Consider the following 26592-nt stretch of genomic DNA (forward strand, 5'->3'; position numbering starts at 1 on the left):
GGGGTTGGGAGGTGAGATTCCTGGGAAGGGGAGGTGACATGATCAGACTTGAACTTCAGGAAAATCAATCTGACAGCTGAGTGGGGATTGAACTGGAGTGGAAAAGAGCCTTGACACAGGCTGCTGAAATAATACAAGGAGGAGGTGATGCTCCCATCAGAGTGGGAGCAGCGTCAGAAGAAACAAGGGCCCATGGAAGAGAGCCAAAGATAAAAAAGAGTTCCAAAGGTAAAATCAACAGAACTTTTCCTATCTATTAAAATGGAGTCAATTGGTCATGAATCTTAAAAGAAAAGATAAAGTGGAGGTGAGGGAGTAGGGAGTCAAGGCTGCTCCCTAGGTCAGGAGCTTGGCTGATGGGGAAATGGCGCTGCACTCTTAATCATGGCAGGGACTGGAAGGGCGGAGAAGGATTTGGAGGAGAGGAGAATGCATTCATTTTGGGGCAGGTTGAGTTGAAGATGTCTCCAGAACATCCAGTTTGAGATATCCACTAGGCAGCATCAAGCCTTGTATGCCCCTCACTGGACCCTATAACCTCTAGTCTTAAATTCCTCAATCCTCATGTGTTTTTTTTATCATTTTTTCCATATCTAATGAACACTCCATGCCTCACAGGGTGACTGTAAGCCAAATGATTTGAAAGCCATAAAATATTATATAAAAATGAGCTTGTGTTATCATTGAAATTTCTTATTTTGTTTCTCATTTCTCAAAATCTTCCCAAAACAACCCAGAAGTAGGACTTCAAATAACAGTATCCGCCCCATCAAAACAGATGGAATCACTTAGAAAATCTGGAAGACAATTCTCCTCTGCAAACAAAAACTATATCCAACTACAAGTTACAGAAGACTTTCCAGTCTGGTCTGATTTCCAAAAAAAGGGGGGACCGAGGGAAGCAGGAGGGAGGACAGAAGAGGAAGAGGGCAAGCACAGCTCCCTCTTTATTGCCTTAGTAAATCACAAAATACAAACTGAGATCTCACTCACTCACTCAAGGTGAGGCGCCTGACAATAAAATCACACTGCCTAACACATGCTGGAGTTATTCCCATGTCACCAAATAAACTTCCCACCCAAGAGGCATCCATTCAAGCAACAGTCATTTTTTTCCCCCAGGAGTCTAGAGATGAGGAAAGTGGGAAAAGATCCCTTCAAACTGGTTATTTAGTCATCATATGTGGAGGATTCAATCTAATAAATTCAGAGGTAAGACTTTTAAACTGAAATGCTATCTTATTCAATATTATTAAAAGTTCCTTAAAGATTCTGCACATGTAAAAAAGTAAAACCTATTCAATTAACTGAATCTAGGTACCAAGAACACTCAATTACCAACAAGTTTGGGTTTTGTTTTTTTCACTACAATCTGTTTTTAACAAAAAGTGGCAAATGTTAAAGAAACAAAGCATCAGGAGCTTTGTCTTGTAGTGAATACAGTTTTAGGTCAACATTAGCACCTCAGGGGCACACTTGGTCTCAGAATCAGGAAGACCCAAGTTTTCAGTCTGCATGACCTGAGCAAAAACACTCAGTCTCTGTCTCTCTCTCTTTCTGTCTTTCTGTTTCTTCATCTGTAAAATGGAGAAAAAAAAATAGCACTTCTCATTTGCAACCTTCATTAAAGCTCCATATAAATACTATTATTACTATAAACACTAAAGCTAGAATGGTAGGTATCAAACTCAAACAGCAAGGGGGGGGGCCAATAAACCACATGTAAGGAGCCCTGCAAGCCACCATATTGACTTAGTTTTAAAACATAATAATACCTCTATTTTACTAAATTTGTATTTATTATGTTAAAGACTAAATCATTTCCAGATCACATTTTATTCTGGTATGGACCACACTCTTCTATAGAAGTCTACAGACTGACCATTAATCAAAATGAGGACTTGGTCAAAAAAATCTTTAAATACAAAAAATTAGTGACATTCAATAACAACTCAGCAATGCAAGAATGTGAAAAACTATAGGAAGAAAGAATGTTAGAAAGATTTTCAAAGAGGATACAAACAAAAGGCTCTAATTAAACTAACCAAATCATCTCATTCTCTAATCATTCTAACCAAGGTGGCATTCATTTTGTGGATGGAGACTGGGGTGCTGCCCTTGGAACAGAGCTGGTTTCCACGTGCCCCAGAGAGACTACCACACTCATTCCAAACAGGCTGAGGGCCCTCACTCCCCAAAAACAAGGGCTTGCTCCCTTTAGGTCTTTTCTTCCCCCGTTAGATTTTACGCTCCTTGAGAACAGGGCTCTTTTTCTAATCAGTGTCACGATGCTCACACATGGCAAGCATTCAAAAATATACAGAATTATTATCTTGCTTCCCTCATCAAATTATGAGCTCCGTGGTGAGTTTACTGTCTTGATTTTTGCTTTTATGTGTGTTCTCAAGTGCTGAGCACAGGGCTGGGCACAAAGTAAACCTTAATAAATGCTTTATCTAGTATGACAAGTCACCTCACCTAAACTGGTACAGTCTCAACAACAAATGTGCAAAATGAGAGAGATTGGACTCACCAGATTCCAAGATTCCTTCCAACTCTAAATTATGCTTCCAGAAAGGCTTTACTGGCTCTATACATACAGCTTTTTTTACATTTTACTTTAAGTCAGACCATGAAGGCATTTTGGACTATCAATGTTTACCAGAGGTTAAAACTCCTAGGAATCGAAGTCCCAAAGAAATCTAAACCCAGTGCTATTTGTTTCCTCTGTTTTAGTCTATCCCTTTCCTCTACTCTCTGGATTTCTCCATTTTCCTCCATTGTAGGTCAATTAACAGGATAAACATAAATCTCAAAACACTTCTTCCCAAGCTTCTCAGCAGCCCTGATACAATGAGGGAAATAAAAAGCATTTTAAAGCCAGAAAACTTCTGAGAAAGGCAATTAAGCTCTATCATACCCAATGTATCTCACATGGCATTTGAGAAAGAAACAGGTTGTTTCTACTGAAATGTCACCTAAATATGAGGCAGAGAGCAGCTTAGTGGATCAGAGGATTGAAAGCCAGGCTTAGAGACAGGTTCAAATCCAGCCTCAAATCCATCCTGAGACACTTCCTAGCTTTACTGTGCCCTTGGTCAAGTCACTTGACCCCCATTGCATAGCCTTCACCACTCTTATGCCTTGGAACCAATACACAGTATTGATTTTAGGAAGAAAGTAAGGGTCTTGAAAATAAAAAGAAGTAATGAGGCAACATAATAGAGAGGCAAGACTCACTTAAGGGACTTGGAGCCATACGACTTGGAGGCCCCAGGTCCAATGCCTTCAGGCTTTTAGATGAAAAAAACCTAAGGTCCAGGGGGTCAATCCTCACTCACAGGTCACACAGACTCAAGGCAGAGAGAAAGCATGTGGGAAAGTGATGGATTTAGGGTAAGAGAACCAAACTCAATCTCAACTCTTGTCACTTGCTCTCTCCAGGCCCCCGGGGCAATCACTAGACACCCCAGTTTTGGTTTCCTCATCTGTCAATTCTATTTTTAAATCTAGAATCTCAATCTAGGATTTTAAAGGGGAAAAAGTCATCTCCCTTTCTTAATAACATGAGACACGATATAGAGATACAACGGTGATGGGAGGACACAGGAATCCTGAAAAGGGTTTGGGGTCATTTTCACAGTTCCCACATGAGAAAATTTCAGAGGCAGTGGCACCACTGAATCAATGAAAATGAAACTTTTTTTTTTTTTTTTTTTTTTTTTTTTTGCTGTCAACGTGATGATGTGGCAGAAATTTCATGTCCTCTGCGGCACCCCTCCCTCTTTGGCAATTTCAGAGTCCAATCTTAAACTGAACATCTGGAAGTTTCACATATTTCCACATTTTCCACTGCAGTGGCATTATTATTTCTCCCTTAAAAGGGTTTAGTAAGTCTTTAAAAAGCATTAAACCCAAGACCTGAATAACTTTCCATTAAAGTGAGTTGCTACTACCCAGAATTCACATTTTATTCTTATAAAATGGTCCCATTAGGAAAGGCAATTGATAAAAAGACAATTTTTATTTTTTTAATAATGTCAGTGACTGATATTTCAATAATATTCTAATATAGTTATTGATGTCCAGCAAGATCCTGAATTCTAAAATAAAGGGTCAGTGATGAATAGCAACATGATACTTTTATAAGTCAGCAAAGTAAACACAATTTAGGAAATAAGAATAAAAACTGCCATTCAGTGTCATCTCATACAATTCTTTTTCCTGTCCAAGGAAATGAGTAAAAACTTTAAGGGCACCCCTATAAAGCTTTATCTTTTCTTTTAAGATTCATGACCAATTGACTTCATTTTAATCGATAGGAAAAGACTTACTGCTGACATGGATATTATTATTGAGTCAGCTATCTGTGCCTAGACTAGCAACTCATCATGGCTATGACCAAAATTTATATTAAGAGAAAAGAAGGCAAAACATGGCACGCAATTTTTTATAGCTCTAACCTCAAACTATTGAAGCAAATGATTTGAATATCAAAAATGGGAAATGGAAAACAAAAATGACAATGATGTCTATTATAATAATTTCATCCAGAATTTAAGGCAATATAAGTAAATTGCTACAACAAAAAGGCCAAAAAGCACTCTGGTGAGCACACATCTGATTAACTTGACTAATGGGGAAAGACTGCTAACTACCTGGGGTTAGAATATGAATTTCTTTATAAAATCTTAAGAAAGAAGATGGTAGATAATGGTAAGCACTATTGTCTCCTAAAACCAAAAGAAATAGTGTGGAGTCTAAAGAAAATTTGACAAGACATACAACTCATTAAAAAGTCATCCAAAGGGCATTTAAGAATTAAAGGGGGAGGGGGAAGAGACATACACATACACAGAAAAGAAAAATGGGAAAGATTTGCAAAACCCACTTCAAGAAAAACTCTTTAAAAAAAAAAACTGGAATGGGGGCAGCTGGGTAGCTCACTGGATTGAGCCAGGCCTAGAGACAGGATTCAAATTCACCTGGATTCAAATATCACCTTAGTCACTTCCTAGCTGTGTGACCCTGGATGAGTCATTAACCCCCATTACCTAGCACTTACTGCTTTTCTGCCTTGGAACCAATACACAGTATTGATTCTAAGATGGAAGGTAAGGGTTTAAAACAAAATTGGAATGAAGATATCCTCAAGGAATCTATGACAGGAAACGAAGCTGAGCTAGTCAGAAAGAGCAAAGGACGAGATTGTTGCACTAGTACCTTTGCAATGTTGAGAAGTAACTGAAAAATCTCTGGTATACTAGGCAGATACCCTGTGGCACCTTGTATGTAGGAATCAGAGCTAATGGTCTAGTATACCACAATATAATGCAATTCTCTTGGCCAAAGTCAAAGAACAAAGGCAATAAAAATTATGTATTTTCATGCCAGACACCAATAGCACTAGGTTGATCTGGTATTTATTCCTGAAGACTTGCCTTTGTTGTATTACATTCCTGACATATTTAAGACATAATGGGAAAAAGTACCAAAACTTTATCACTATACCACTATATACTACTCCTCTAGCTTCCAAAATCTAAATTCTTAGTAAAAATGATTTTTGCCCCTCCTGAGGCTTTGCCAGTATACTAATTAATGCAGGACAGTGAACATGTTACCATCTTATAGCTGACTACCACCGGGCCGCTTAGCAGTAGACATAAGAGAAAGAACCCTGGACGGGCCATTCGAAGACTTGGGCACAAGCCTGTGTTTTGTGACCTTCTGCAAGTCTGTCCTTTTCCTGCCTGGACAGGAAAGGAGTCCCACGAGAAGGTCTCTGGGGCCTCCTCAAGGTCTAACCTGCTGGGGCCCGTCTATTTACACCCAGTGAGCTAAATCCTTGGCCTGAAAAGGCAAACACCTGTGTTCCCACAGTTAAATGAGCAGTGATGAACAAGCTAAAGAACAGAAAGAAATCATCTTAGCAAAAAAAGGTCTGCAATTCAAGTATGTCTGCTGTGATCTCTTAATCCAAACCTTCTAGATGTGGAAATATCAGAAATACATTGCTAGTGAGTGGCAGAGGTAGAACTGAGGTCTGATCCGTGGACGGAGGCCACATTCCACCAACCCCTAAGCTAAGGAATGGCTATGCAGTGAAGAACACTAGGTTAGGTTCAGCTCTGGGTAGGGGGTATAGAATCTAGATCAGTGGTCCCCCAACGTTTTTGGCCTACTGCCCCCTTTCCAGGAAAAATATTACTTAGCCCCCTGGAAACTAATTTTTTTTTCATTTTAATAGCAATTAATAGGAAAGATAAATGTATTAATGTTTCTACCTTTTTCGTAATATATAGTAAAGAAAATTAGAAATATTGAACTTTGAAATTATGGAACTATTTATTGAACTCAGAATAGAATGTGATACAAAAAAAGTTAAAACATTCAAAATCATCTTAATGAGAAGGATGAACCTGGTATGCTGCTACCAATTTAGTAATGCTCAGCTCTATTTTCGTCAGCAGTAATCTTAAATCACCATGATTGACTATTTGCAATTGGTTTCTTTTTTTGTTAATAAATTGGTTGCCACACTGAATCCACGTTCCACTAAATATGATGAAGGAAATGCAATTAAGAACTTTTGAATTACAGCCCATATTTCAGGATAAGCCGTAGGGATCTCCTTTTGCAGCCAGAATTGTTTGTATGAACCAAATGCACCTATGGCCATCCAGTTCCCTGGATCAATGCAGCACCCACCAGGGGGCTGGCACCCACTTTGGGAATCACTGGTCTAGATGGAGAAGTGAATCAAGAACAAAACCGCATCCATGTGCTGACTATCAAGGCGCTCAGACTCTAAAAGGCAGAGGAGATCCAGAAAAGGGTATCCAAAGAGAAAGGAATCTTTTACAGGAAAAAGAATGTTTTGTTTTTTTAATTTTTTAAAAATAGTCTAAGTACCTGCTTACTTGTGACAGCTACTGTGCTAAGTGACAAAGGGGCAGCTCCAGGTATCACTGGAGGGAGTTGGGCCTGGGGACATGAGGTCCTGAGTTCAAACCCAGCCTCCTACACTTCCTAGCCACATGACCCTGGGCAAGTCACTTGTCTTATCCACTGGAGAAAAAAATGCCAATCCATGGGGGAGTATCTCTGCAGAGAAACCCCCACGGACAGTTCAGCCCACACAGTCATAAAGCACTGGACAGCCCCGGCAGAACTACAGCAACGTCCTGCACCAGGTACCCTGCTGAGCTGTGAGGAGGAGTTTATGGCCTACAATATCAATACAGACAAGGAATTCTCTCCGTCTCTCAGAACCTCATTAACTTTTTACAATGTCTTGATGGCAAATGAATGCTAATACCAACAAAATAATAAATAGATTAAATTGCTCATCAGTAGGGATGTGGCTCTTCTAAAGCTGGCATTTCTAAGGCGGATCTCAAACGGTGGAAAACAGAAAATCCGCGTCTAGTCACTGGGCCTTTGGATGACCCCACACGAGTCTCCCCTTCACAGCGGCCCATTTCCCGTGCTACAGAGGCACCCTGCCTCTGATGGAGCACTCCCTCTGTGCCAGGTCCTGGGCGCTAAGATGCAAAAAAGTAAAATTAACGCTCCCAAGCCGCGGGAAGCCCCCACGCAGAGGCCACGCCTCCGGGAGGCTGCCCTGGTCTCCCGAGTGGGGGAAAACATTTTTGGGGGTTGACCTGCTTCACTTGGTTTGAATATCGCCTAAGAAGCCTCTCTCCGTCCACCCCAGGCGAGGCTCCCATTGACTGATCGCGATATTTCCCGATATTCCGCCCAGCCCCAGAGGAGGGATTTAATCCACATTGGCTGGATGAAAATAAAGGGAAAATATTCACTAGAACTACAAAAGCGGCGAGCCGTGGGGCAAATTTCTCACGTTTGTATCCAAATGTTTCCGATTTTGATCCTAACAGGGGGCCTAGTATATGTGCTCAGTGTTTAAGACCCCGGCATGAAGCCTGTTTCTGCTCCCCGCATTTCCCTGGGATGCCCCCGCCGGAGAAGTCTCCCTGCCGTCAAAGCCGCCAGCCAGGGAGGCTCACACCTGCGACCCCAGCGCTAACATTCCTCCTTAGAAAGGCTTCGGAGCAATGTCTAAGCAGGGGCGAGGGCCCCCTTCGGGGCTCCCGCAGCTGCTTCTTTCGGGCAGAGGCAAAATCTTTTGGTTCTTGGTGGTGGAGGAACTTCGGGATCCACCGGACTAATCGCTGATAAGAAGGTCTTCGAATATTGGACACAACAGGCCCTCCCAGGTTACTACTCTAGCAATAGTCTGATGGACTATCTATTATTTTAATAAGTATTAAGTGCTTGGTGCTTGGGGGAGGGGGGGGCATCGAGATGGCTCCACGCCTGGAGTCACGCTGACTCCTCTTCCAGGGCTCGAATCCCGCCTCAGACACTAGTTGTATGACCCTAGACAAGTCACTTTCACCCTGTAGGCCTCCATTTCCTCATCTGTAAAATGAGCAGGAGAAGGACAAGGCAAACCATTATCCAGTATCTTTGCCCAGAAAACCCCCAATAAAGTCATGAAGAGTCAGAGACCAGTGAAAAACAGCGAAGTATTTAAGGGTTTGGGAACCAGATCATCAAAGGACCAAACTTTTAGGAATCTTCTCCTCCCACCCTTTCTTTTGTTAAGATGTGTAAACTGAAACCCAAAGTAGGGAAAAATTCTTCCGACTAGTGAGGGGGGGAAATATGGCAGTTTAAAATACATGCCTTCCCATCTGCCTTCTGCCCCATAAGAGGGATCTTGGGAGCAGAATCCTCCATCCACAGACTGCCTTTTGCATCTGTTTAATTGCTTTTCTTTGTTTCTAGGGAGGTTTGAGAAGGAGGATGGGAGGAACATCATATATTAGGAAATCACCAGTATTAAAAAAGGATCAAGCAATATTTTTTAAAATTAAAAGCCTTAAGTGAACATCCACCAGGTGGACCTCTAGGTGGTTTCCTCTTAGTTATGCACAAGAAAAGTAACAGACAGGTGATAGGAGAGGCTCCTCCCCTAGAACTGCTGGGCAGGCCCTCCTCAAATTAATAATGTTGGAAAAAGAGAATGAAAATGAGTTCACCTCAATTAAAAAAGAAGCGGCCAGAAATGTGAACCATATCTGTCCTACACAGGCAGCTTTATAAATCAGTCTCTTCGCTGCAGCCTGTCTTCCACATCTTTATTTCTCTAGTTGGAGATTAAAAAGGGGAAATAAAGGCATGCAATCACATTTACCATCCCTGAAAAACGAAAAGGAAGAGTTTCCTGGTACGATTATGGATTGTAAAAAATCACTTCCATTCCCGGGGTCCCAGACAGCACTCAGGCCGCCTGTCTCTACTAATGGCCACCCTGGCCACCAGAGCCGTCTGCCCAGCTCTTCCTATGGAAGACTTTCCCCATGCCTTCATTCCTTCCCCTCTCATGTTCATTAAAAGCTTTAAAAAAAAAAAAAAACAGCTCACTTCTTGGGAGAAGATTCACAAAGAATGGCTCTACTATGAGATTCTGGTACAGGTCTAAAAGGGAAATGATGGAAAATCAGCAGGATGCAAAGGGGCTCCAATGTCTAAGGATAAAAAGGAACCGCAGGGGAATGCTCAAGAAATGTCTCATTTCTTTTTCCAAAGAGAGTGAATGTGATGTTTCCTAATCAGAATGGTTGCTAGCATTTATGTAGTGCCTACTAAGGGCTAAGCACTTCACAAATATTCAAAGACAGATGTTAGTATTACTGTCCTCATTTTACAGTGGAAGAAACTGAAGCAAACAGGTTAAATGACACACTCAGGGTCACGCAGACTGGAAATCTCAGGTGGGATTAGAACTCCAGTCTCCCTGACTCCAGGTCTGACCCTGTCTCCCCCTGGCTGTCTCAATCATAGCTAGGTTGTAGATATGTCACTGGGTGATAAACTGATCAGTAAATATTTACTAAGTACTGTGCATCAGAAAATCTTTCAGTTATAATCAGTGAAAAACTCTTTCCCTGATAGTCACTCAGTAAGTCCTTACCAAGCATCTTCCGTGCTATAGTCTTCTTTCGTTGAACCTTAGGAGTTGTTGGTTTAGTAGATAGAGCACATTATAAGCGGACTCTGTGCTAATAAAAATTTAACACATAATCACTCAATTCCCCTAAGAAACAAGGGTTGGTGCCTAGGCACATCACCTAAAACACACAAATACCATCAATAGGTTGCATGAAGGCTACCATCTTGATCGTGGGCCTCGGACTGCCTTGGCTGGGGAGCCCTCTCCTGTGCCCACGTCTGAGCTCAAGACAGGGCAGCCACGAAGGCAAGGGGGCCCGATAGCACTCCCCAGAGCGTGGCGGGGGGCTCCAGGAGTCACCGAGCGAGCAAGGATGAATGCTAAAAGAGGTGTGCGGGGCTTGGAAGTACAAGTTCTAGCATAGCGTTCATCCCTATCTGGGCTCTATCACCTCGGGACGAGATGCAATTTTTCACTTGATTGAGCTGAAAGCACAGAAAAATCAAGAACAGAACAAGCCTTGGGTCCATCACAGAAGAGCAGACCATGGCTGGAAGGATGGATGAACACGGGCTCTTTCACACCTGTGGTCCAACGAAGGGAAACATCCCAGAAGCAAGCTCCTGCCTTCCCAGCTGCGGGCCCAGAGTAGTGGCTTAAGCTCTGCATGTCCCCATCGGTACACGAGGGATGACCGCGGGCGGCACCTGGTGTGCAGGGCTCGCGGGAGGCTCCAATAACCGCCATCACGATGACACGAGGAGGGGAGGGTGCCTGAGTTCTCAAGAGTTATCTCATGCAATGGGTGCTCATAAGCAAGAAAGGCTGTGAACCAGGGGCTACCAAGGGCTCTATGCCTCCCAGGCCTCGGCTGGGTGGCACCTTCAGGAGTTCAAATCTGGCCTCTGACGCTTCCTAGCTGTGAGTCCCTGGGCAAGTCACCCAATCCTGTAAAACGAGCCAACCACCCCAGTATCTTTGGCAAGAAACCCCCAAAATGAGATCACAGCGGAAAGCATGCAATACTGGGGAATTGTGGATAGTTTTAATGGAAGGAGAGAGGGGGAATGCAGAGATCCAAGACAACATTTATCCTGAACACTAAAGACATGTCTCAAAGATTTAGACAACACAAAACCAGAATGGGCCTAACAACAGCGAATATACCAGGCTTAAGAGCAGAAAGCACGCGTGATTTGCAGGCCTATAGAACAATCCTGGTTAATATTATCAAGTTAAACTCAATAGAAATAAAGGTGTGGAGAGCAGTGCTCATGTGGCCAACCCTCTTTATGGATGTGATTACTAAAAATGGATACTATCCTCATTTTCCTACTATTATTTGACCTCATTATAGACATGCAAGTTATAAAAATAAAGCCAAAGAACAAAATGAAGATACAGACATTGGCAGAGGAGACAAAATTATCCCTATTTATAGATGCCTAGATGGAGTACTAAGGAAATTCCAAAGAAATCAGTGAAAAGGCTATTTGAAATGATTAAGTTCCTTAGTAAGGTAGAAGACTACAGAAAAATCCACAAACATCATCTGCATTCCTATACAGTACTAAAAAAAAAAAAAAAAAAAAAAAAAGGAGGAAGCAATAAAAAATGTTTTTTTTTGTTTGTTTTTTTTTTAAAAACCCTTACCTTCCCTCTTGGTTTCAATACAGAAGAGTGGTAAGGGCTAGGCAATGGGGGTCAAGTGACTTGCCCAGGGTCACACGGCTGGGAAGTGTCTGAGGCCAGATTTGAACCTAGGACCTCCCGTCTCTAGGTTTGGCTCTCAATCCACTGAGCTACCCAGCTGCCCCCAAATATGTTCAAAGTAACTAACATGCACAAAAATAAACCTGGAGATTCTGAGACACACACACTCATACACCTAAACACATAAGAATTGTACAAAATACTCACAGAAACAAAAGGAGATAAATAATTGAAAAAGATCTTCACTCTCTGTAGTTGAACCATGAAAATAAAATAAAAATGACTACTTCATAACTCACCTATTTAAGTCAAATTAATTTGAAGATACTTTATAGAATTAAACAAAACAATAACAAAGTTCACTGGTAAAAAGAAAAAGTCTAGAATCTTAAGAGAAATAAAAAGTACAAATGAATGGGCATGGGAAACTAGGTTATAAAAAAAAGATCTTCAAAATGATTTAGCACTACTTGGAGACAAGTAGATCAATGAAACAAGATAAACAAAAGGCAGAAAAAGTAAGAACTACCCCAATGTATGTGATAAACCCATGGAAATAAATGGAGAAAGAATTCCTTTTATGACAGAACTTCTATGAAAATTTAAATTTGGCAGAAATTAGGTTCAGACTAATATTTTACACCATATACTAGAGGCTCAAAATAGATATAAAAATTAAATATAAAAAAGGGAAAGCATACAATACTAAAAAAAAAACTAAGAATAGGAGAAGGTACCTTTCATAACAAAGAATGGGGGGATTTTTCTTATCTTAAATACATCATCGTTTCAATTCATCATCTTTCTTCAGTCTCTGTTGATATGCCTTTATCATTTAGCTCAGAGTGGTGAAAAATTTTTCATTACATAAAAATTATTCAAATTTCATGCATTTAAAATCAATGAAGACAAAGTAACAAAAGGACATATTGAGTGGGGAAAAAATATCTGTATGAAGTTATCACTCATTAGGGACAGCTAGGTGGCTCAGTGGTTAGAGATCTCAGCAGGCCTAAAGGTAGGAGACTCTAAATTCAAATCTGACTCACTCTTCTGCCTTAGAACCAATACTTGGTACCAATTTTAAGATGGAAGGTTAGGGCTTAAAAAAAATCTCAACAACATTTTCTATACCCAAAGTAGAGAAAAGGATGTTCTTAAAGAGGCAACATTTTAAAACAACATTCAAGAAGTTAGAAATATCAATAAAAACTTTTCCCCATATAGTATTTGTTCATTATGTCTTATCAATGATAAAAGCAATAAGTAATAAGATAAAATACAATTTTGCACACAAAATCACTCAAGTTTCATCCATGATGTAAAAAAGGTTTGTGTATATTTAATAGAGAGACTTCAAGAGTACACATCAAGTGTTTTCTTTCAGATGATGCAAGATAATGTTTTAGATATGTTCATTTGCACTAAGAACGAAAACTTTTGCCTTTTGCATGCTACTGGCCAAAGAAGGTAGAGAAGAACTGAAAAGTGGTACTTAATAATGACATTCAAATTAAATTCCCTGATATGCTAAGAAACACCCAAAAAAATTAAGGCAACCTTTAACAAAGCATAATACTCAACTATGCTACAACTCCATAAAACAAGCAAAGAAGGGCTATTTTTAATGAGTATATTATCTAAAATTGCAAGTGTCAACATAATTTGCAATGGGGCAACATTGGTTGGTTTTACTAAACTGCTTTTTTTCTTTGTTTCAAAGAATAATTGTATTTGGAAATCAAAATCATGTAAAAAATTACTATTTTGGGGGCAGCTAGGTGGCTCAATGGGTTGAGAGCCGGCCCAGAGAGGGGAGGTCCTGAGTTCAAATAAGGTCTCAGATGCTTCCTAGCTGTGTGACCTTGAGCAAGTCACTTAACCCCCCCCTTAGCCTAGCCCTTATGGCTCTTCTGCCTTGTAACCAATACATCTTTGATTCCAAGACGAAAGGTAATGGGTTTCATTTTTTTTAACTGCTATTTCAAATCACAGCAATTCTCCAACCCAGATAATTAAAATGTTTGAGAAAAGTTAGTTTTCCACAGGTTGATAAGGCAATGATTTAAAACACACAATTTGTTTGTTCCTGAGTCCAATTTAATTAATTTTAATCAGTTATCGATCATTCTGTTCACCAGCAATAGTTTCCCCCAAGAACAAATTTAGAGTTCAGTGTACCTCTGAAAATTAGGTAGTCAATGGCAAAAGAATAACATTTAATAGGAATAAATATATTTAGGGAGGAAACATTAACTGCAAATACAGTGAAGACAGCCTATTGAGAACAGTGGACCTTAAAGTGAGGAAGATGACACCTCTTTGGGCTTTATTTTTTTCAACCATAAAAATATATATATATATATATTGGACTAGATGACTTCAAAACTTTTTTCAATTCTGATATACAACTCTGAAAAACAAGTATCTCCATGTGAAAGAAGGCCAAAGGGTATTAGCGAAATCTAAAACTAAAATAAAGACTTGACATGTCAGACTGGAGCCACTCGAATGTATAAATAAACAGCAGCTATATACTGTTAAGTCAATTTCTCATGTGACTTCCTCCTGTGACACATTTGCTAGTGGATTTGCCACTGGACCTGGAGAGTCCACAGTCGGCCTTGGACTCGCTTTATTTTTTACTGAGCAAGTCACTTACCCTAAGTTTGCCTTCATCCACCGGAGAAGGAAAGGGCTACTCACTGCGGCGGCATCTTGGCTAAGAGAAGCCATGGCCGGCAGCGGCGTGCCCGGGGCTCAGGGGGAGCTGGCCACCACTGAGCAGCAGTAAGGCCCCGCTCGTGAATTTGGGGCTCCACCACGTGGGATGCCAAGGTCTCGGAAAGAACAATCCATGAAGGAGATTGATCCGATTGGCCGGGAGGAGTGACCTGGAGAAGAGGCTGCTGAACGGAGTAAGTAAGCTTCCATGGGCTTGAAGACCGCTCCAAGCAGAGGGAGAGGTTAACCGGCCCGCCCAGGAAGGACAGCGCGGGCTGGGTGGGAGAAGTGACCGCCCCGGCTTACACCCCTCCCATCCCCCCCCCCCGGAAGTTTACCCGCACCAGAGCCATGACCGAAGGGCCCCCTGCTCAGAGAGGCCACCCTATCCAAGGTCAGAAAATGCTAAGGATTGTTGTAAGGGTCTTCTCACTGCTCGCGTCCAGAAAGAGGAAGACCATCGGATCCGAGCAGTTTCACTGTCCTTTCAGGTCCGCCACTATTCCGACAAGTCCGAGGCCAAAGCTTAGACCCTCGACCCCACCGCTAAGACTCATGAAGATCCTTTAGAAAAGTATTCCTATCCAGTCTATGAGAGTTATGAGATAAGCAAAAAAGCCACTGGGGGGGGGGGGGGGGAGAACAGAATAAAACAAAAAATGTGGGGTTTCCAGTCATTTCCATCCTGAGGGGGATTTAGAAACAGCAGCAAAAGTCCCATTTCGAGAACAAAAAGGGCAGCAACAACTCCCACAGCAAAAAAAAGGAGGGGGCAGCTGGGTAGCTCAATGGATGGAGAGCCAGGCCTAGAGACTCGAGGTCCTGGATTCCAATGTGGCCTCAGCCACTTCCCAGCTGTGTGACCCTGGGCAAGTCACTTAGCCCCCATTGACTAGGAGCCCTTACCGCTCTTCTGCCTTGGACAGAACAGTATTAATTACACAGGATTGATTCTAAGACAGAAGTTAGAGGTTTTTTAAAAAGTAAGAAAATATTGATAGGTTGTATGGGATCTGTTCAGTGACTAAAAGGTTGGTTGCCTATATACCTGATATACATCATTCCAAAAGAAAAATTTATATTAAAAAAAACTTTAATTTCATTGAAATAAACTGTTAAACCCTTTTTAAAATAGCTGGATGAACACCTTTGGGGAAGGAACATACAGCACCTATCCAACAATTCACCCCAAAAGGGATTCCAACAAAGGAAGGTTGAAGGAGAGTAAAGTCACTAAAAAAAAAGCCAAAGAAAACTCCATATTAAATATATTTAAACGCTAAACCAATTCCTGATCTTCAGAAATTTCCTGCAAAATGAACTTTTCTTTAGCTCTGCACCATTTTCAGGGACATATCAGGCAGAGGTGGAACACTGGACTAGGAGGCTGGAAGACCAGAGTTCAACTCCTCCAATGGGCAATTTTTGCTAGTTTAGTGCACTTAATTTCTTACAAACTCAATTTCTTCTGTAAAATACTATTATAAGCAATTTCCCAGAAGCCTAGTAAGGTTTAAATGAGTTAACACAGTGGTTCACAAACCTGAAAACAGAAAACTAAAATGCTAGTGTTATTAGTATTTCTAGTAGGAGCAAGGGAAAGACACAAAGATTTTTCTTTTAATAGAATCCTAGACCTCCCAAAGCTTATAATCTAAAAGGAGAGGAGGCAGCTGGGTAGCTCTGTGGATTGAGAGTCAGGCCTAGAGACAGGAGACACTTTCCAGCTATGTGACCCTGGGCAAGTCACTTGACCCTCATTGCCTACCCTTACTACTCTTCTACCTAGGAGCCAATATACAGAAGTTAAGGGTTTAAAAAAAATGTTAAAAGGAGAGATAAGAAACAAATATAAATAATTAACATAATCAATCAATAAGAGAAATTAGAATCTATGTGCAACGACATATTACTATTACATTAAAGGTTGGTAAAATTACTTCCAAGAGAAAAATCAGGCTGGCACCTGAACTAGACCATGAAGGGAAAGGAACAAATAAATATGAGAGTTGAGTTAATAAAATTTAAATAAATTTTAGTCAAGGCTTTCCTAGGTAAAGAAAAAAAATTAGAAATTACTCTGTGTCTGGATTATTAGAAACCTTATTAATTATCTGTGAGATGCTGGTTTTGGCTAAATTCTGGCATTCCAATGCCAAGTTCACCTTAGACTTGGAGGGGCACCACATAAGACTCTCTTCCTTACTTACATTTGCTAGAATTATATTTTTTGTTTAAACTTGAGAAAGAGAAGTAAAAAAATGGGCTTGTCCAATATTTCCTGACTATAGGAGCCAACATAAATATTTGAGGTCGGTTTGTTTGTTATTGTTGTTGTTCTAATCTGTAAGGATAACCGGTGGCTATGTATTTCTAAATCTAAAAAGCAAACAAGGTCACTGAAAATAAGTTTCCAAATGAAAGGTAGAAGACACATTTCCGTTGTTATCACAAAATAAATAATAACATGGTTTTTAAATAAAGCCAAATGTGATCCTCTATTCTGTAATGGACAACTACAAACTGTCTATTTTCTCTCCTCTTAAAAAACTGGAAATCCGCACTCTCACAAAGTTTCACCCACAATGCTTTTAAACCAGCTGCTTCAGCTCTAAGGTAAAGAAAATCTGCTCATGTTTTCCACTGTGGTGACAGAGCCCAAGTCAAACAATGAAAAAGTACACAGTTCTTGGCTGGGTGAAAGACAAAAACCTACATTCCTTAAGCTTTGTAGACCCATTTTCATTTAGCACACTGAAAAAAATGTCACAGATACACACTCTGTAGCTTTCAAGCCACAGTAATAGGATAGCAGTGATTTGGAGGGGAACCCATAACTACACGCAATATTACTAATTACAGAGTGATCTTTACCAATAAATATTTTGGTTAGGGACTGCTTTGTCATCAATGCAAGTGAATATTTTTAGTTGAAAGCAAGTGGCTGGGCAGTACACGTAGACATGATTCTGGTTTTTAAAAATCTATTTTTATATTTTGGTAAATGGGTAGTTCTCTGAATTCTTTTCTTGAGAGCTGGTAATTTGGAAAAAGCAAACCACAAGAATGTGAAAATGCAAAAGACCAATCCACCCTCCAGTCCGGAAGCTGGGTCAATGCTATCCTGAAAACCTCTTCCTTATCTTACCATATAGTGGTTCCATGAGTAATAAATAATGGGGTCTATACAGAATCCCTCACACACTGAACTGAAGAGTAGTAAATGCTGCCTGGTGTCAGGAGGGGAAGGAGTAGATGGATATTCTAGTTTTGTATCTGCCAGATGATTTCTTTGGGGGACTCATTCAATATTCTTCTCCATCCCCAGATCTAAAAGCAGCAACTATTCATGGAAATGAAGTTCCATAGATAATGTCATTGAAAGTGTGTATTTGTGTGTGTGTGTGTGTGTGTGTGTGTATACATATATATATATATATATATTTCATGTATATTCACAATATTATTTTATTTTAATTTTTAAATGTATTTGTTTGTTACATTTGTGGCAGCAAAGAACTTGAAATTGAGAGGATGCCCATCAATTGGGGAAAGATTAAACAAGTTGTAGCATATGATTTTGATGGAATAATGCTGCACCATAAGAAATGACGAGCGGGTTAGTTTTGGGAAAACACGGAAAGACCTGTATAAAATGATGAAGAACGAAACAAGCAGAACCAACAAAACATTATACACAGCAACAGAAATATTGTTTGAAGAATGACTTGTAAATGTCCACCTCCAGAGAAAGAACACTATTATATCTTTAGGAATAGATTTTATATGAACTAGTTTTTCTTTGCTGAAATTCTCTCTTTAAAAGAGGCCATGTTCCCATTTTCCCACTTGGTGTTTTTAATCTTTTAAAACTAGCCCCAAATCTAACACAGATCTCAGAAGTTTTCTAAGCTGGTTACCCACAGGACATTTTCCATTGAAAGTCTCTGCACACAGCGCCCTAACTACCAAGACTAGAGGTAAAGATTAAAGGACTATTATGTCTAGGTCGTTCTTAAAAGAGGGATGTTTTAAAAAGGAAAGAAACTGTCCTCCCCATTACTCTAAATGAGCAGTCTCTTGTTCTCGGCAGTCCTTCTGCACACAAGACCACTACTGACTTCAGTGGGAAATCTGCCCAAGAAGTGACTGTGAGACTGGGTAGGATTAAATTAGTCCTAAATCCATGCCATTGTTCCAAGGTATTACAACATACCCAGCTCTCCAATCGGCTCAAAGGAGTGACTGAGAATAGATATAGGAGGTTTGGGTTTGGGGGTGGGGTCACAAGTTGGAATATAGGAGCAAAGCCTAGACAGGTGACAGTGGGGCTATTAAAGTTGGTGTCAAACTTAAGAGCCTGATTGATGTGCTTGGTTGGCCCTTATCACAATTCAAGATTGCATTGCAATTCAGCCCCACCAGTAGCCCAAACAGCAGTCTAGAGACTTTGCCCAGAAAATAGGCTGAAAGGGGAAACTAAAAAAGATCAAGCATTATTAGTTTCTCTGGACAATGTTTTGAGTCTTAGAATTCTGATGCACAGAAATCGACTCAGTTTCCCCTTGTGTGCTGTAGAACACAAAGTACTGTTTCTTGACAATTCTCAGAATAAATCAGAGAAACAGAAAGTAAAATGGGAAGGAAAAGTTTTAGGGAGGACAAAAAAAAAAAAAAAACCAAGAAAGGAAAACTGAAGAAAATGGATTTAGGAAAGCAAGAAAAAAGGTCAGAAGAGTATAAACAGCATGAGAGGGGAAGAGAGCAAAGAAGAGAGCAAAAAGGAGGAAGGAGAAAAGAGAGAGAAAAATAGAGAGGCAGAGGCAGGAGAGACACAGGAGGGAAGATAGAGAAAGAGGAATAGAGAGAAGGAAGATAGAGGGGATGGAGGCAGTAACAGAGTCAGTGAGAAGAGAGGGAAAGAGAGGGAATATAAAGAGGTCAGAGACAGAGGGAGAGGATAGAAGGAGAAGGCATGGAGGGAGAAAGGGAAGTGGGGAAGAGGGGGGGAGACAGAGACAGAGAGAATGAATCTTTCTTATACTTTCCAGACTGGGACTTTGAAGATCAGGCAGGCCAATCCACTTATTTCACACATGAGGTTTAGTAACAGCCCATAGTCACATAGCCAGTTTTATGATAAAACAGAGACTAGAACTCAGGTTTCCAATAAAGGGAAGCTGGTGCAATGGGAAAATCAACAGATGGGGTGGGGAGGCCTCTACATATACTCTTTTAGCTCATTCCCTTTTCCAATGGAAGTGCTGCTGAAAACTAGGGAAAAAAGCCATGGTTGTTGCTAATACAAATGATGAAATCATTCAAGTTTCACATTCATGATAGTCCCCAAAATAATGTTAACCTCTGTGCAAGAGCTCTTCTAACAACCAAAAAATTTGACCTCAAGAAGAGGCCAGGAGCCTTGGGAAGCATAATGATTTATGCCCTACCACAGTCAAACATCCCTGCTATTGGGAAAGCAAGGAGAGCTGGGGACAGCATTTTTCCAACTTGGCATCCTAGAATTACTGAGAGTAACCCACGAATGCTCAGACTGGAGTAAGGCTGCCCTAGGACCTCACCTCCTGACACTGCTGAAAATTGGACAGAAATTGGACAGCAAAAATCTAATGAATTTTATTAGGAGTTAGATTGAGAGTAATTTAAAATTAGAGGTAAAGCTAGAAAACACCTTAGGAACCATTTACTACTCAATATGAGGGAGAGAGGGAGAAAGGGAGAGAGGGAAAAAGGGAGGGAGAGAGAGAGGATTTGAACTCAACTCTTCTCACTCCAAATGCAGCAAGCACAACTCTATAATTTCTACTGGATCCAGTCCTGACCTTCCCACATCTTCCTTGCTGTTAACTTTTCAGCACCCCCAAAGTTAAGGATAAGAAAGGTTGAAAAACTGAACTTTTTTTAAAATTATTCATCCGCTCTTCCCCCAGCTTCTTCCACTCTCCACTGAAGGACTGTGGTGGGACAAGGAACGCCTGATGTGTCTTAGGTGACCCAGGGTCAAGGCTATAAATGACTTCTTGCCAGGGAGGCAGTGTCTGTCCGCTGCCTAGTAAGCTGGGTAAGGGGATGGGGTGCAGGGTGGCAGCTGCTGCTTCTGGCTCTGCAGCTTCCCTCCTCTGGACACAAGCCTTAGGAGCCCCCTCTCCTTGTTCACACACAAACATACACACACATACACACACACACACAAGAGCTTCCCTGTCCTTGCACAGACACACAAGAGCCTTCTCTTTTTGCATACACACACACAAAAACCACCCCCATCCCATCCCCCCTTACACACAAACACTCGCACGGCAGATTATACAGCTAGTACAGAAGCATGTGCTGCACGGGGAGGGTTGGGTTTTTTTTGGGGGGGGGGCGTGCAAGAAGTGAGGAGACACAGACGCTATTCTTTGCCAAGGCAGAGGGCAAAAGAGGTAAGTTTCCCCTCCAAAAGGAGGAGGGGGGAAAAGGACCAAAATGCGCACACACAAAACCAGATCAAGTTGCTCTCCTCTGGAGCACGGCAGCGCAAGAGGGGCCGAGGTCGCACTCTCCGCCCGCGCCTGGACCCACAGGGCTGGAGAACAGCGCGCGAACCCCCTCCTCTCGCTCTGTCCCCTCCAGGACCCCGGGGCTCTCCTCCAGCCCCCGCCTGTGCCCCAACCCCGGAGCTCTTAGCGCGCGCCTCGCCGCCCCCGGGCTCCCGCAAGACGCGCAGCTCAGGCCCCCTCTGGAGGCTCCCGAAGAGCAAGCAAAGAGGGAGGGAGAAAGAGGAGACACAGTAGAGAAGGGAAGCAGGGGGTGGGGGGGGGCGGCTTCGGCCTGGAGCAACAGGGCATGTAGAACATCCCCCAACCCGCCCGCCCGTCCCTCCCTCCGCCTCCACTGGGGGACCGTCCGGCCGCCGCTGCTTCCTGCCCACGATCCCCTTCCCAGCTGCAGCAGCCCGAGGGGAAATCAGTGCCGCCCCTGCAAGCTGAGCCACGAGTCGGCCCCGGCGCCTGCTCCTTCCCTCCTTCCCCGGCCGCTTACCTCTCACGCTGCCCACCAGAAGCTGGCTCGGTCCCCGCACCCTGAGCCACCGGACTCCGCTGCAGCCTCCCCTTCTTCTTCCTCCTTCTCCTCCTCCTCCTCCTCTTTCTCCCTCCCGCAGGTTTCAAATTGAAATTCCCTGGCTGGAGCCGTCAGAAGAGTTCGCGCTCCGGCCCCGCCCTCCAAAAAAGCCCCGCCCCCTGCAGCGGAAACCCCTCCCGCTCCCCCACCGCCAACCCCTCCAGGACACGCCACTGGCACGGAAACCCAGATTCAGGCTGAGCTCTGAGATGGGGCACTGTCCCTCCTCCAGACCCCTCGTGGATCTATAACCAACAGTCTTCTTGGTTCAAGACTCTGAGATGCCAAGACAGAAACTTTTTCTTTTTAGTTTCAAAAATCGTAGGGTTTCTGGAAAAGAAAAAGACCTTATAAATCAGCAAAACTCCTCACTTTACCGATAAGGAAACCGGCTCAGAGAAGGGAATTTACTTGTCCAAGTGAAAGTTAGAATTTGAATCCAAGTCTCAGGGTACCATTACCAAGGGGAGTGTGCTTTCCGTTGTATCACAACTCCCTCTGATGTTTCTCTCATGTGATACTCCCTTTCGGCATTTTTATTACCCATTAGTTCCTCAGCCTTTCAGAGCTTGGGTTCCCAGAGGACCAGTTTTCATCTCTATGCAAATAATGCCCATGTCCATATTAGTCAACCGGAATCTCACCATCTTCCCAATCACTCAGGCTTGCAGCCACGGTATCATCCTAAAATATTCTCACAACATTAATCTAATCCAGATGCCCAATCTAAATTTCACCGCATTTCTTTCATAGGTCTCCTTCCCCCTACTTACACAATCACCTAAGTCCAACCTGTAGTAGACTTCTAATTGGTCTCCAAGCCTCCACACTCTCATCCATCTTCCATTCAGCTACCAAAATGACTTTCCTAGAAAACTGTTTTCTGCTAGTTCTAATTTTTTTTTTTTTTACAAAATGCAACCTTGGTTTCATTCCATATTTGAGCATTACAAATGGCAAAATGTTGAATTTTGCAAAAATTGTGTTGATTATATCTTTAATAATGTATAACATGGGGGGCAGCTGGGTAGCTCAGTGGAGTGAGAGTCAGGCCTAGAGACAAGAGGTCCTAGGTTCAAACCCGGTCTCAGCCACTTCCCAGCTGTGTGACCCTGGGCAAGTCACTTGAACCCCATTGCCCACCCTTACCAATCTTCCACCTATGAGACAATACACCAAAGTACAAGGGTTTAAAAAAAAATAATGTATAACATGCTTCAATTGTCACTTCAACTATGCTAAATGAAATTTCTGAAATAAAAATTAAATAAATTGAAAAAAATCTAACCATGTAATGCTCCACTTCAATAAACTCCAGTGGTCCCCTGTTACCTCCAGGTAATGTCCTCGATTTGATATTTAAAGCCTTTGATTACTTGGCCTTTCTACTTTTCCTGTCTTCCTATATTGTGTGGTTCAGTCATTTTCAGTCATGCCTGACTCTATGTAACCCAACTTAGGGTTTTCTTGGCAAAGATATTAAAGTGGTTTGCCATTTTCTTCTCCAGCTTATTTTACAGAGGAGGAAACTGAAGCAAAAAGAGTTAAGTGATTTGTCCAGGGTCACATAGTAAGTATCTGATGCTGGACTTAAACTCCAGTGACTCAAGGTCCACTTTTTTTTTTTTTTTTTTTTTTTTAATCCTTTGCACCACCTTGTTGCCCTTCTTACCCAGCTACCTGGCTTACTTGCTATTCTCACAGAACATCTCCATCTCCTATCTCCATCTTGTCCTCCGGCTTTGCTCTGGCTATCCTCCATGCCAGGAATACTCTCCTTTTCACCCTTGCCTCTTGAAGTCTTCCAGGCTTCCTTTAAGACTCAACTCAAAAGCCACCTCCCACAAAAGGCCTTTTCTGCACCACCCCCCAGCTGCTAGTACCCATTTCCCTGAAATTACCTTCAATCTATTTGGTATACATCTTGTATTTGCCTAGTTATTTACATCTTGTCTGCCCCACTTGAATGTGAACTCCTTGAAGGCAAGAAATGTGGTTCTTTACTTCTTGTATCCCTAGCACTGAACAGAACATAGTAAGCACTTAATAAATGTTTTAGGACTGACTGCTTTCTTCATCTCAGTATAGTAGAAAGAAGAGTAGGTCTAGAGATAGATGGCTTGAATTTAAAGCTCAGCACTTTGGAAGAACCTTAGAGTTATGAAGACATAGGTTCAAACTTACCTTAGAGATACTCAATAGTTACAAAACCTAGGCAAGATAATTCACCTGTACCAGCCTCAGTTTCTTCATCAGTAAATTGGAGATAATAATATCTGCTTTACAAACTTTAAAGTGTTTTTACTATTATCCAGTGACCCTAGGCTAAGTCTCTTGGCCTCAGTTTTCTCATCTATAAAATAAGGATTTGAACTAAATAACCTCAAAATTTTTTTAACAAATCTTAATCTTCTGAACCTTCACTTTCAATAACATTATGTAATTTTTGCTACATTCTATCTATTCTTTCCTTTTTACTCCTTATCCAGTTTACTTCTTTTCTTCTTCCAATGTAGTTTCAGCCACTTAACTCTAATAAAATTTACCTCTGATAAGGTCTTCCCTTAGCCAAAATTTTGATGAGGTTTTTCTCAGCCAAAATCAAAGACTCTTTTCTTTTCTAACCTTGACCTTTATCCAAATTAATACCATATTATTATCTCAAAGAGATCAAAGAGTAGAGAAAAGAACTTATTTGTACAAAAATATTCATAGCAGCTCTTTTTTTGTGATGGCAAAGAATGAGAAATCAAGGAAATGCCCATTAATTGGGAAATAGCTGAACAAGTTGTAGTATGTGGTGGAATACTATTGTGCTATTAAAAAGGATGACCAAAATTATTTCAGAAAAATTTGGGAAGACTTATATGAATTCATGCAAAGTGAAGTGAGCAGAACCAAGAGAATATTGTATACAGTAGCAGCAATATTGTAAGGATGATCAACTAAGAATGACTTACCTACTCTGATCATGATTATGGTCCAAGACATTTCCAGAGGTTCCATGAGTGAACTGATGAACTCTGAATATAGATTAAAGTACACTTTTTTAAACTTATTTTTTTATCTATGTTTTCTTTTTTAATGGGACTAATATGAAAATGTTTTATATGACTTTGAATGAATAAGTGGTATCAAATTGCTTGCCTTCTCAAGGAGGAAAAAAGGTAGAAGGGAAGGAGAGAATTTGGAACATAAATTTTTTTTTAATTATTGTTAAAATGTTTTTACTTATAAGTGGAAATATTTAAGGAAATAAGTAAATATATATTTTTTATTTTAAATTAACAACCATGTACTTTTCTCCTTCTTGATTTTCTTTCTAATCTAATCTAATCTAATCCAATTGTCCTCTAACCTTCCTGACTGCTTTCAATTTTAACTTTGTGACCAGTTGTCTTCTCTTTTATTCTTTTACTGTATCAGAATCTGTCCTTGATTTCTTCCTCTTCCTTTGATAAGTAATCAGGTTGAGCTTTCATTCACTAGCTACTTTGCCACCTAATATGGAAGATTTTCAAAGCTCTCTGTTCCTGATTAATTATTCTTCCATTTTCCATCCCAGTTAGATCTCATAACTGGGGTGGTTTTTTTCATCATTCCTTGCCTCACACCTCAACTATTATAATAACCCTCCTCATTGAACTTCTCACCTCTGAACATTCTTTGCTCAAATATCAACTTCATGTTTTCACCAGATTAATCTTCCTATCATACCACTTTCATCATCAATCCCCTTCCAAAAAAAAAAATCCTCCAACGACTTTCCATCATAGACAGTAAAAAGTTAAAATTCTGTAGCCTGACTTTCAGCACCCTTCAAAATCTAGTCGCAACTTCATTTCAACTTTCTTTCACAATGTCCCCTACAAGAGCCATATTTTCCCCCAAAAGACTGTGTTTCCTAGCCTACTCAAATCTTCTGAGGTTTCCTTCTGCCTGGAAAGCCCTTCTTCCTCCTCTCTTTCTAAAACCCACCCATTCTTTGAGGACTCAGATCAAGTCCTGTTATCTATACAAGATAAAATCCAAACTTCTCAACCTTATATTCAAGGCATCTCCAGTCTGATTCTAATCTACTCACTAGTTCCTGAACATGACATGATCTTTCTGACTTTGGCTAAGTCTTGAGACTGGAGTTGGGGTCTTGACACAAGGGAAAGGTCAAAATAATAGATCATATTTTAAGCTTTTCAAAGCACTTTCTTCATAATAATCCAATGAGTCAAGTAGTTACAAGTATTATTATTCCCAATTTATAGGGGAAGTGACTAAAGATCAGACATTCACTCACAGTTGCAGAATTAGTGTCAGTGTCAGAATCAGCCTGAAATCTAGGTTTTTGGATTCTCCCTCAAGTGTTTCTGCTTCCATCCTATGCCTAAGGTCTAGAGTAATGAAGGAAAGAACAGAAATTCTATCCCAAGCTGTGTGGTTCTGTTTGTTCCTTTGCAGATGGTTAGCAAAAGAAATGCTAACTATCATTTCATTTCGACCTTCTTCAAAAAGCATGCTCTCCTTACAACTCTGGCCTTAATGCTCCCTGTTTCCTCTTAGCCTCCCTTCTGTGCTGGTATGCTTCATGGTACAACTAACTGGCTGTATCCACTTCTTTCCCTCTCCTCACTCTCTATCAAATGCTCCTTGGCTTGACCCTGAATCCTCTGTGAGAAAGGCCAGCCTGGGTGAACACATCCCAGAAGCAAGATAGTAGGGGAAAAAATATATTAAAAGTATCAAAACTCTAGAACCAAGGACCAAAAGAGGAAATCCACAAGATTTTGTTTTGGTTTCTTTTCCCCAAAAATCCCAGGGGTTGTGGGAAAGGATAGTTTCTCATCTCCCTCTCAAAGCACCAGCTTTCCCTGTAAACCTCCCCCACCCCCTAATTTCTTAGAATCACAGAACCAAGGCCATTAAACTGAACTCTATTTCCTCAATACAGAGCAGTCCTAAGGAGTTATTCTGTGTATTTCTCAACAGAATAGTATGTCTCATATACTTTCCTTTCTGACCCCTTCTCCTACCTTGTCTCTATCCCCTAG

General features: G+C 41.2%; 1 protein-coding gene across 1 annotated transcript in view; it reads right to left on the minus strand.

The window, feature by feature from the left end:
* Positions 1–21592, minus strand: part of EPB41L2 (erythrocyte membrane protein band 4.1 like 2) — a 268113-nt gene extending 246521 nt beyond the window's left edge. The window contains exon 1 of the mRNA XM_044675431.1: positions 21467–21592. The gene's annotated coding sequence lies outside the window, so the exon portion shown is untranslated. The remainder of the gene's footprint in view (positions 1–21466) is intronic.
* Positions 21593–26592: the final 5000 nt, after the last annotated feature.

Source organism: Gracilinanus agilis, chromosome 4 (assembly GCF_016433145.1).
Source record: "Gracilinanus agilis isolate LMUSP501 chromosome 4, AgileGrace, whole genome shotgun sequence".
Taxonomy (NCBI): domain Eukaryota; kingdom Metazoa; phylum Chordata; class Mammalia; order Didelphimorphia; family Didelphidae; genus Gracilinanus; species Gracilinanus agilis.